Genomic DNA, 10,509 nt, shown 5'->3' with positions numbered 1-10,509 from the left:
GTCGATTCGCGCAGTCGTTATTGCAAAAGATGTCACCAAAGGCGATCGCTTCGTTAGCGGCACGGCGCCTGGGCTCGGCGGCAGCTCTACATGGAGGCACCAGCAGCCCCAGCCCCTCCAGGCCGCCGCCGGCGCCACAGCGCAAGGAGTCGGCGCCCGCCCTGCAATGCCCCCTGTCGTTGCACATTCCACCCGCCTTTTATCCTCTCCATGTCTGACTCACTACCCTAAATGACGCTGCAGTCGACGTGCTTATTACTATCGCTTTTGGAAGAACCAAGGCGCAGTATTCTAGTGACGAACCGGTATTGCAAATTTGGATTAAGTAAAAATTTATTGTGTGGTCGAGCGACACCCCCGTCTCGCTCTTCCTAGATGATCGCTGCTGCGCGGAGTAACTCCTAGCGCGCCGATGGCTTCAGAGTTGGTCTTCTCGAAGTTTTGCTTTTGCACTGCATTCCGCAATCTTATAGTTACGTGCTTCGGTTTCCCGACGTTCTTGTGTTTAGTGCGTTCGGCTTCTCTTAACCCTTAGCCACCGCTTGCCGAAATTTCCACACTGTCATCTGTCGATCTGCAGAGCTCGATGAAAGTACCGCGGCCGTTCCTGAGCTCGTGAAACGGCCGAATCTGTAGTTGTTTCCAGATCTCTCCCACACAACGGCCTCCCGGAAGCTTGGATTACAGGAGTACGCCACTACTCCCAGCCGCTGAATTACCTTTGAAGCAGAATGACATGAGCTACACGCAGCTCCGATTTTTTTTTTTTTTTTTTTTTTGGTGTCTGACCTACTTTGAAAGATTTTGTAGTCGATTTACTTACCACTATCGCTGTTGGAAGGAGGAAACCACGTGATAATCACACAGTATTCTAGAGACGATCAGGTAATGAAAATTTAGAATAAGTAAAACAGTATCAAAAGAAGTTGTGTGGTGGAGCGGCACATGCAATTCACGCTTCCTAGATGATCGTTGCTGCATAGAATAATTCTTTTGTCTGTGGCGTCTTCAGTATTCGTCTTCTGGAAGTTTTGCTTGCAGTATATTCTTCAATATTTTCATTATGAGTTGGTGCTTGCTTTCCCGATGTTATTTTGTTTAGTGCATTCGCCTTCTCTTAACCCTGAGAAACCACATACGGAAACTGAGGCACTGCCGGCTGTTCATAAGCAGAGTTCGATGAAGTTATTTCGCTTTTTATTCGGCGCCTTTAATATTCTTCTCATCAGTGGTGAGTGCTGCCTGCAGAAAGCGCTTATCTTGCGAATTCACGTGAAAGTTTGTGTTCCCTGGGAGATGCACTACTTGTGATTAGCTTGAGTGGTGCGGGCAGGTGGCTCGTTGGTCTAGGGGTATGATTCCTGCTTTGGGTGCAGGAGGTCCCGGGTTCAAATCCCGGACGAGCCCTGCCATTTTGACCGTGCTGAAGAGTAGGTGGAACTCAGTCCCGGTTGCAGCTCCTCAATGAAGAGTAAGACGCCTGTTATATCACGTGGATATAACAAGAATCCGGCACCAGTAAAGTACGTAGGTGGAATTCGGTAGAAAGGCAGACGGTAATTTTTCTTGCAACGGAAAACAAGGTTGTCTTTGCGGAATATGTGCACCGTGAGTGGAGATTCAGCTTGATTGTGCGACAGTCTACCTTCATCTTACTAGCGACGGCAACAACCAATGGGTGGGACGTAAGACTGAGCGTGGCTAAGAGTTTCTCATTATTAGTTACCTTCACACTTTGTCACAGCCGTGACAAGGCGAGTAGCGCGAGCTCAGGATAGCCAGTAGGAAGCGCACCTGAAGTAGCCCTGAAGAACCGGGTTGTATATTTTGCCAGCCATAATGGAGCTAGGGGCGTTCTCAGTTACCAAATACCGGTGCAATAAGAGAGCAACAGTATTTGACAGTAAAATGACGCCCTATCCATCTAGAATATGACATTGATTGTCTCTGCATACGCATCCGTGAGGTCATCCCGGAAATGAAATCCGATATACGGATTAAAATTGTTGTGTTCCCGCCCGGGATCGAACCGGGGACCTTCTGCGTGTAAAGCAGACGTGATAACCGCTACACCACGGAAACGACGGTTCGTCTGATGTGCCACCCGGAGACTCGTGGTAGCAACAGTTTTCCTTCTGTGTTAGCAAGGGCATCGGCTACGAGCTCCCTCCGATTCGTGAGGTTCCTATAGTACAAGAAGTCGATGAAAACAATCCAACCGCGACAGCCAGAGAGAACGCTGGGTGAGCTGCAGCCGTACATGGTGAGACCATCAACGGCGGCGTCATTCACATGCAGTGTGTTTTCGGAACGAACAGGCTCGTTGGTCTAGGGGTATGATTCCTGCTTCGGGTGCAGGAGGTCCCGGGTTCAAATCCCGGACGAGCCCTTGCGTTTTGTACAACGGTGTGCTAACAAACCGCATGGCGGCGGCTGTTTCGCGCATTTCCAGGCCTCCAAGTCAGCGCTAAATCCGACAACCAGTTCTGAAACAGTTTCATTTGAGCCATGTGCACCCTGCTGGTGGAACGTTTGAAGTTGATTTAAATGGTCACAGTAGAGATCGTAGCAAGTGTCTTGCTGAGTGCGACGAAAACTTGTTTCCGCCCGCAATCGAACCGGGGACCTTGTGCGTGTTAGGCAGACGTTATAACCGCTACACCACGGAAACTGCTACGCTCTGCCCTCCACATGTGATACAACTTGTAGGACGATCGCCATTGTGGCGTAAAAATCACTTTGCGGAAACGCACAATGCCGGTATTTCGCATTCGTGTGAAACAATCGACAGCACCCTTGACTGCCTGAATGCCATGTCGAATAAGAGCTCAAGAAGTCATCGGAAACGCTCGAGGGAGAGTCCTCAGCAGCATCTGCTGCTCTTTCTTTCCTTACGAGATACCGTCGATTCGCGCAGTCGTTATTGCAAAAGATGTCACCAAAGGCGATCGCTTCGTTAGCGGCACGGCGCCTGGGCTCGGCGGCAGCTCTACATGGAGGCACCAGCAGCCCCAGCCCCTCCAGGCCGCCGCCGGCGCCACAGCGCAAGGAGTCGGCGCCCGCCCTGCAATGCCCCCTGTCGTTGCACATTCCACCCGCCTTTTATCCTCTCCATGTCTGACTCACTACCCTAAATGACGCTGCAGTCGACGTGCTTATTACTATCGCTTTTGGAAGAACCAAGGCGCAGTATTCTAGTGACGAACCGGTATTGCAAATTTGGATTAAGTAAAAATTTATTGTGTGGTCGAGCGACACCCCCGTCTCGCTCTTCCTAGATGATCGCTGCTGCGCGGAGTAACTCCTAGCGCGCCGATGGCTTCAGAGTTGGTCTTCTCGAAGTTTTGCTTTTGCACTGCATTCCGCAATCTTATAGTTACGTGCTTCGGTTTCCCGACGTTCTTGTGTTTAGTGCGTTCGGCTTCTCTTAACCCTTAGCCACCGCTTGCCGAAATTTCCACACTGTCATCTGTCGATCTGCAGAGCTCGATGAAAGTACCGCGGCCGTTCCTGAGCTCGTGAAACGGCCGAATCTGTAGTTGTTTCCAGATCTCTCCCACACAACGGCCTCCCGGAAGCTTGGATTACAGGAGTACGCCACTACTCCCAGCCGCTGAATTACCTTTGAAGCAGAATGACATGAGCTACACGCAGCTCCGATTTTTTTTTTTTTTTTTTTTTTGGTGTCTGACCTACTTTGAAAGATTTTGTAGTCGATTTACTTACCACTATCGCTGTTGGAAGGAGGAAACCACGTGATAATCACACAGTATTCTAGAGACGATCAGGTAATGAAAATTTAGAATAAGTAAAACAGTATCAAAAGAAGTTGTGTGGTGGAGCGGCACATGCAATTCACGCTTCCTAGATGATCGTTGCTGCATAGAATAATTCTTTTGTCTGTGGCGTCTTCAGTATTCGTCTTCTGGAAGTTTTGCTTGCAGTATATTCTTCAATATTTTCATTATGAGTTGGTGCTTGCTTTCCCGATGTTATTTTGTTTAGTGCATTCGCCTTCTCTTAACCCTGAGAAACCACATACGGAAACTGAGGCACTGCCGGCTGTTCATAAGCAGAGTTCGATGAAGTTATTTCGCTTTTTATTCGGCGCCTTTAATATTCTTCTCATCAGTGGTGAGTGCTGCCTGCAGAAAGCGCTTATCTTGCGAATTCACGTGAAAGTTTGTGTTCCCTGGGAGATGCACTACTTGTGATTAGCTTGAGTGGTGCGGGCAGGTGGCTCGTTGGTCTAGGGGTATGATTCCTGCTTTGGGTGCAGGAGGTCCCGGGTTCAAATCCCGGACGAGCCCTGCCATTTTGACCGTGCTGAAGAGTAGGTGGAACTCAGTCCCGGTTGCAGCTCCTCAATGAAGAGTAAGACGCCTGTTATATCACGTGGATATAACAAGAATCCGGCACCAGTAAAGTACGTAGGTGGAATTCGGTAGAAAGGCAGACGGTAATTTTTCTTGCAACGGAAAACAAGGTTGTCTTTGCGGAATATGTGCACCGTGAGTGGAGATTCAGCTTGATTGTGCGACAGTCTACCTTCATCTTACTAGCGACGGCAACAACCAATGGGTGGGACGTAAGACTGAGCGTGGCTAAGAGTTTCTCATTATTAGTTACCTTCACACTTTGTCACAGCCGTGACAAGGCGAGTAGCGCGAGCTCAGGATAGCCAGTAGGAAGCGCACCTGAAGTAGCCCTGAAGAACCGGGTTGTATATTTTGCCAGCCATAATGGAGCTAGGGGCGTTCTCAGTTACCAAATACCGGTGCAATAAGAGAGCAACAGTATTTGACAGTAAAATGACGCCCTATCCATCTAGAATATGACATTGATTGTCTCTGCATACGCATCCGTGAGGTCATCCCGGAAATGAAATCCGATATACGGATTAAAATTGTTGTGTTCCCGCCCGGGATCGAACCGGGGACCTTCTGCGTGTAAAGCAGACGTGATAACCGCTACACCACGGAAACGACGGTTCGTCTGATGTGCCACCCGGAGACTCGTGGTAGCAACAGTTTTCCTTCTGTGTTAGCAAGGGCATCGGCTACGAGCTCCCTCCGATTCGTGAGGTTCCTATAGTACAAGAAGTCGATGAAAACAATCCAACCGCGACAGCCAGAGAGAACGCTGGGTGAGCTGCAGCCGTACATGGTGAGACCATCAACGGCGGCGTCATTCACATGCAGTGTGTTTTCGGAACGAACAGGCTCGTTGGTCTAGGGGTATGATTCCTGCTTCGGGTGCAGGAGGTCCCGGGTTCAAATCCCGGACGAGCCCTTGCGTTTTGTACAACGGTGTGCTAACAAACCGCATGGCGGCGGCTGTTTCGCGCATTTCCAGGCCTCCAAGTCAGCGCTAAATCCGACAACCAGTTCTGAAACAGTTTCATTTGAGCCATGTGCACCCTGCTGGTGGAACGTTTGAAGTTGATTTAAATGGTCACAGTAGAGATCGTAGCAAGTGTCTTGCTGAGTGCGACGAAAACTTGTTTCCGCCCGCAATCGAACCGGGGACCTTGTGCGTGTTAGGCAGACGTTATAACCGCTACACCACGGAAACTGCTACGCTCTGCCCTCCACATGTGATACAACTTGTAGGACGATCGCCATTGTGGCGTAAAAATCACTTTGCGGAAACGCACAATGCCGGTATTTCGCATTCGTGTGAAACAATCGACAGCACCCTTGACTGCCTGAATGCCATGTCGAATAAGAGCTCAAGAAGTCATCGGAAACGCTCGAGGGAGAGTCCTCAGCAGCATCTGCTGCTCTTTCTTTCCTTACGAGATACCGTCGATTCGCGCAGTCGCTATTGCAAAAGATGTCACCAAAGGCGATCGCTTCGTTAGCGGCACGGCGCCTGGGCTCGGCGGCAGCTCTACATGGAGGCACCAGCAGCCCCAGCCCCTCCAGGCCGCCGCCGGCGCCACAGCGCAAGGAGTCGGCGCCCGCCCTGCAATGCCCCCTGTCGTTGCACATTCCACCCGCCTTTTATCCTCTCCATGTCTGACTCACTACCCTAAATGACGCTGCAGTCGACGTGCTTATTACTATCGCTTTTGGAAGAACCAAGGCGCAGTATTCTAGTGACGAACCGGTATTGCAAATTTGGATTAAGTAAAAATTTATTGTGTGGTCGAGCGACACCCCCGTCTCGCTCTTCCTAGATGATCGCTGCTGCGCGGAGTAACTCCTAGCGCGCCGATGGCTTCAGAGTTGGTCTTCTCGAAGTTTTGCTTTTGCACTGCATTCCGCAATCTTATAGTTACGTGCTTCGGTTTCCCGACGTTCTTGTGTTTAGTGCGTTCGGCTTCTCTTAACCCTTAGCCACCGCTTGCCGAAATTTCCACACTGTCATCTGTCGATCTGCAGAGCTCGATGAAAGTACCGCGGCCGTTCCTGAGCTCGTGAAACGGCCGAATCTGTAGTTGTTTCCAGATCTCTCCCACACAACGGCCTCCCGGAAGCTTGGATTACAGGAGTACGCCACTACTCCCAGCCGCTGAATTACCTTTGAAGCAGAATGACATGAGCTACACGCAGCTCCGATTTTTTTTTTTTTTTTTTTTTTGGTGTCTGACCTACTTTGAAAGATTTTGTAGTCGATTTACTTACCACTATCGCTGTTGGAAGGAGGAAACCACGTGATAATCACACAGTATTCTAGAGACGATCAGGTAATGAAAATTTAGAATAAGTAAAACAGTATCAAAAGAAGTTGTGTGGTGGAGCGGCACATGCAATTCACGCTTCCTAGATGATCGTTGCTGCATAGAATAATTCTTTTGTCTGTGGCGTCTTCAGTATTCGTCTTCTGGAAGTTTTGCTTGCAGTATATTCTTCAATATTTTCATTATGAGTTGGTGCTTGCTTTCCCGATGTTATTTTGTTTAGTGCATTCGCCTTCTCTTAACCCTGAGAAACCACATACGGAAACTGAGGCACTGCCGGCTGTTCATAAGCAGAGTTCGATGAAGTTATTTCGCTTTTTATTCGGCGCCTTTAATATTCTTCTCATCAGTGGTGAGTGCTGCCTGCAGAAAGCGCTTATCTTGCGAATTCACGTGAAAGTTTGTGTTCCCTGGGAGATGCACTACTTGTGATTAGCTTGAGTGGTGCGGGCAGGTGGCTCGTTGGTCTAGGGGTATGATTCCTGCTTTGGGTGCAGGAGGTCCCGGGTTCAAATCCCGGACGAGCCCTGCCATTTTGACCGTGCTGAAGAGTAGGTGGAACTCAGTCCCGGTTGCAGCTCCTCAATGAAGAGTAAGACGCCTGTTATATCACGTGGATATAACAAGAATCCGGCACCAGTAAAGTACGTAGGTGGAATTCGGTAGAAAGGCAGACGGTAATTTTTCTTGCAACGGAAAACAAGGTTGTCTTTGCGGAATATGTGCACCGTGAGTGGAGATTCAGCTTGATTGTGCGACAGTCTACCTTCATCTTACTAGCGACGGCAACAACCAATGGGTGGGACGTAAGACTGAGCGTGGCTAAGAGTTTCTCATTATTAGTTACCTTCACACTTTGTCACAGCCGTGACAAGGCGAGTAGCGCGAGCTCAGGATAGCCAGTAGGAAGCGCACCTGAAGTAGCCCTGAAGAACCGGGTTGTATATTTTGCCAGCCATAATGGAGCTAGGGGCGTTCTCAGTTACCAAATACCGGTGCAATAAGAGAGCAACAGTATTTGACAGTAAAATGACGCCCTATCCATCTAGAATATGACATTGATTGTCTCTGCATACGCATCCGTGAGGTCATCCCGGAAATGAAATCCGATATACGGATTAAAATTGTTGTGTTCCCGCCCGGGATCGAACCGGGGACCTTCTGCGTGTAAAGCAGACGTGATAACCGCTACACCACGGAAACGACGGTTCGTCTGATGTGCCACCCGGAGACTCGTGGTAGCAACAGTTTTCCTTCTGTGTTAGCAAGGGCATCGGCTACGAGCTCCCTCCGATTCGTGAGGTTCCTATAGTACAAGAAGTCGATGAAAACAATCCAACCGCGACAGCCAGAGAGAACGCTGGGTGAGCTGCAGCCGTACATGGTGAGACCATCAACGGCGGCGTCATTCACATGCAGTGTGTTTTCGGAACGAACAGGCTCGTTGGTCTAGGGGTATGATTCCTGCTTCGGGTGCAGGAGGTCCCGGGTTCAAATCCCGGACGAGCCCTTGCGTTTTGTACAACGGTGTGCTAACAAACCGCATGGCGGCGGCTGTTTCGCGCATTTCCAGGCCTCCAAGTCAGCGCTAAATCCGACAACCAGTTCTGAAACAGTTTCATTTGAGCCATGTGCACCCTGCTGGTGGAACGTTTGAAGTTGATTTAAATGGTCACAGTAGAGATCGTAGCAAGTGTCTTGCTGAGTGCGACGAAAACTTGTTTCCGCCCGCAATCGAACCGGGGACCTTGTGCGTGTTAGGCAGACGTTATAACCGCTACACCACGGAAACTGCTACGCTCTGCCCTCCACATGTGATACAACTTGTAGGACGATCGCCATTGTGGCGTAAAAATCACTTTGCGGAAACGCACAATGCCGGTATTTCGCATTCGTGTGAAACAATCGACAGCACCCTTGACTGCCTGAATGCCATGTCGAATAAGAGCTCAAGAAGTCATCGGAAACGCTCGAGGGAGAGTCCTCAGCAGCATCTGCTGCTCTTTCTTTCCTTACGAGATACCGTCGATTCGCGCAGTCGTTATTGCAAAAGATGTCACCAAAGGCGATCGCTTCGTTAGCGGCACGGCGCCTGGGCTCGGCGGCAGCTCTACATGGAGGCACCAGCAGCCCCAGCCCCTCCAGGCCGCCGCCGGCGCCACAGCGCAAGGAGTCGGCGCCCGCCCTGCAATGCCCCCTGTCGTTGCACATTCCACCCGCCTTTTATCCTCTCCATGTCTGACTCACTACCCTAAATGACGCTGCAGTCGACGTGCTTATTACTATCGCTTTTGGAAGAACCAAGGCGCAGTATTCTAGTGACGAACCGGTATTGCAAATTTGGATTAAGTAAAAATTTATTGTGTGGTCGAGCGACACCCCCGTCTCGCTCTTCCTAGATGATCGCTGCTGCGCGGAGTAACTCCTAGCGCGCCGATGGCTTCAGAGTTGGTCTTCTCGAAGTTTTGCTTTTGCACTGCATTCCGCAATCTTATAGTTACGTGCTTCGGTTTCCCGACGTTCTTGTGTTTAGTGCGTTCGGCTTCTCTTAACCCTTAGCCACCGCTTGCCGAAATTTCCACACTGTCATCTGTCGATCTGCAGAGCTCGATGAAAGTACCGCGGCCGTTCCTGAGCTCGTGAAACGGCCGAATCTGTAGTTGTTTCCAGATCTCTCCCACACAACGGCCTCCCGGAAGCTTGGATTACAGGAGTACGCCACTACTCCCAGCCGCTGAATTACCTTTGAAGCAGAATGACATGAGCTACACGCAGCTCCGATTTTTTTTTTTTTTTTTTTTTTGGTGTCTGACCTACTTTGAAAGATTTTGTAGTCGATTTACTTACCACTATCGCTGTTGGAAGGAGGAAACCACGTGATAATCACACAGTATTCTAGAGACGATCAGGTAATGAAAATTTAGAATAAGTAAAACAGTATCAAAAGAAGTTGTGTGGTGGAGCGGCACATGCAATTCACGCTTCCTAGATGATCGTTGCTGCATAGAATAATTCTTTTGTCTGTGGCGTCTTCAGTATTCGTCTTCTGGAAGTTTTGCTTGCAGTATATTCTTCAATATTTTCATTATGAGTTGGTGCTTGCTTTCCCGATGTTATTTTGTTTAGTGCATTCGCCTTCTCTTAACCCTGAGAAACCACATACGGAAACTGAGGCACTGCCGGCTGTTCATAAGCAGAGTTCGATGAAGTTATTTCGCTTTTTATTCGGCGCCTTTAATATTCTTCTCATCAGTGGTGAGTGCTGCCTGCAGAAAGCGCTTATCTTGCGAATTCACGTGAAAGTTTGTGTTCCCTGGGAGATGCACTACTTGTGATTAGCTTGAGTGGTGCGGGCAGGTGGCTCGTTGGTCTAGGGGTATGATTCCTGCTTTGGGTGCAGGAGGTCCCGGGTTCAAATCCCGGACGAGCCCTGCCATTTTGACCGTGCTGAAGAGTAGGTGGAACTCAGTCCCGGTTGCAGCTCCTCAATGAAGAGTAAGACGCCTGTTATATCACGTGGATATAACAAGAATCCGGCACCAGTAAAGTACGTAGGTGGAATTCGGTAGAAAGGCAGACGGTAATTTTTCTTGCAACGGAAAACAAGGTTGTCTTTGCGGAATATGTGCACCGTGAGTGGAGATTCAGCTTGATTGTGCGACAGTCTACCTTCATCTTACTAGCGACGGCAACAACCAATGGGTGGGACGTAAGACTGAGCGTGGCTAAGAGTTTCTCATTATTAGTTACCTTCACACTTTGTCACAGCCGTGACAAGGCGAGTAGCGCGAGCTCAGGATAGCCAGTAGGAAGCGCACCTGAAG

At 49.5% G+C, this 10,509-nt stretch overlaps 10 non-coding genes across 10 annotated transcripts; 7 read left to right on the top strand and 3 right to left on the bottom strand.

Moving 5' to 3' along the window:
- Window positions 1-1,335: 1,335 nt before the first annotated feature.
- Window positions 1,336-1,407, top strand: Trnap-ugg (transfer RNA proline (anticodon UGG)). The gene has a single exon. It is a non-coding gene; the product is annotated as a tRNA-Pro (tRNA).
- Window positions 1,408-2,009: 602 nt separating this feature from the next.
- Window positions 2,010-2,082, bottom strand: Trnav-uac (transfer RNA valine (anticodon UAC)). Its single transcript has one exon. It is a non-coding gene; the product is annotated as a tRNA-Val (tRNA).
- A 235-nt stretch (window positions 2,083-2,317) lies between these two features.
- Trnap-cgg (transfer RNA proline (anticodon CGG)) lies at window positions 2,318-2,389 on the top strand. Its single transcript has one exon. It is a non-coding gene; the product is annotated as a tRNA-Pro (tRNA).
- A 1,849-nt stretch (window positions 2,390-4,238) lies between these two features.
- Trnap-ugg (transfer RNA proline (anticodon UGG)) lies at window positions 4,239-4,310 on the top strand. Its single transcript has one exon. It is a non-coding gene; the product is annotated as a tRNA-Pro (tRNA).
- Window positions 4,311-4,912: 602 nt separating this feature from the next.
- Trnav-uac (transfer RNA valine (anticodon UAC)) lies at window positions 4,913-4,985 on the bottom strand. Its single transcript has one exon. It is a non-coding gene; the product is annotated as a tRNA-Val (tRNA).
- Window positions 4,986-5,220: 235 nt separating this feature from the next.
- On the top strand, window positions 5,221-5,292 carry Trnap-cgg (transfer RNA proline (anticodon CGG)). The gene has a single exon. It is a non-coding gene; the product is annotated as a tRNA-Pro (tRNA).
- Window positions 5,293-7,141: 1,849 nt separating this feature from the next.
- Window positions 7,142-7,213, top strand: Trnap-ugg (transfer RNA proline (anticodon UGG)). The gene has a single exon. It is a non-coding gene; the product is annotated as a tRNA-Pro (tRNA).
- A 602-nt stretch (window positions 7,214-7,815) lies between these two features.
- Window positions 7,816-7,888, bottom strand: Trnav-uac (transfer RNA valine (anticodon UAC)). The gene has a single exon. It is a non-coding gene; the product is annotated as a tRNA-Val (tRNA).
- Window positions 7,889-8,123: 235 nt separating this feature from the next.
- Window positions 8,124-8,195, top strand: Trnap-cgg (transfer RNA proline (anticodon CGG)). Its single transcript has one exon. It is a non-coding gene; the product is annotated as a tRNA-Pro (tRNA).
- Window positions 8,196-10,044: 1,849 nt separating this feature from the next.
- On the top strand, window positions 10,045-10,116 carry Trnap-ugg (transfer RNA proline (anticodon UGG)). Its single transcript has one exon. It is a non-coding gene; the product is annotated as a tRNA-Pro (tRNA).
- The last annotated feature ends 393 nt before the right edge of the window (window positions 10,117-10,509 follow it).

Source organism: Schistocerca nitens, chromosome 2 (genome assembly GCF_023898315.1).
Source record: "Schistocerca nitens isolate TAMUIC-IGC-003100 chromosome 2, iqSchNite1.1, whole genome shotgun sequence".
Lineage (NCBI taxonomy): Eukaryota > Metazoa > Arthropoda > Insecta > Orthoptera > Acrididae > Schistocerca > Schistocerca nitens.
This window is presented reverse-complemented; position numbering and strand designations above follow the sequence as displayed.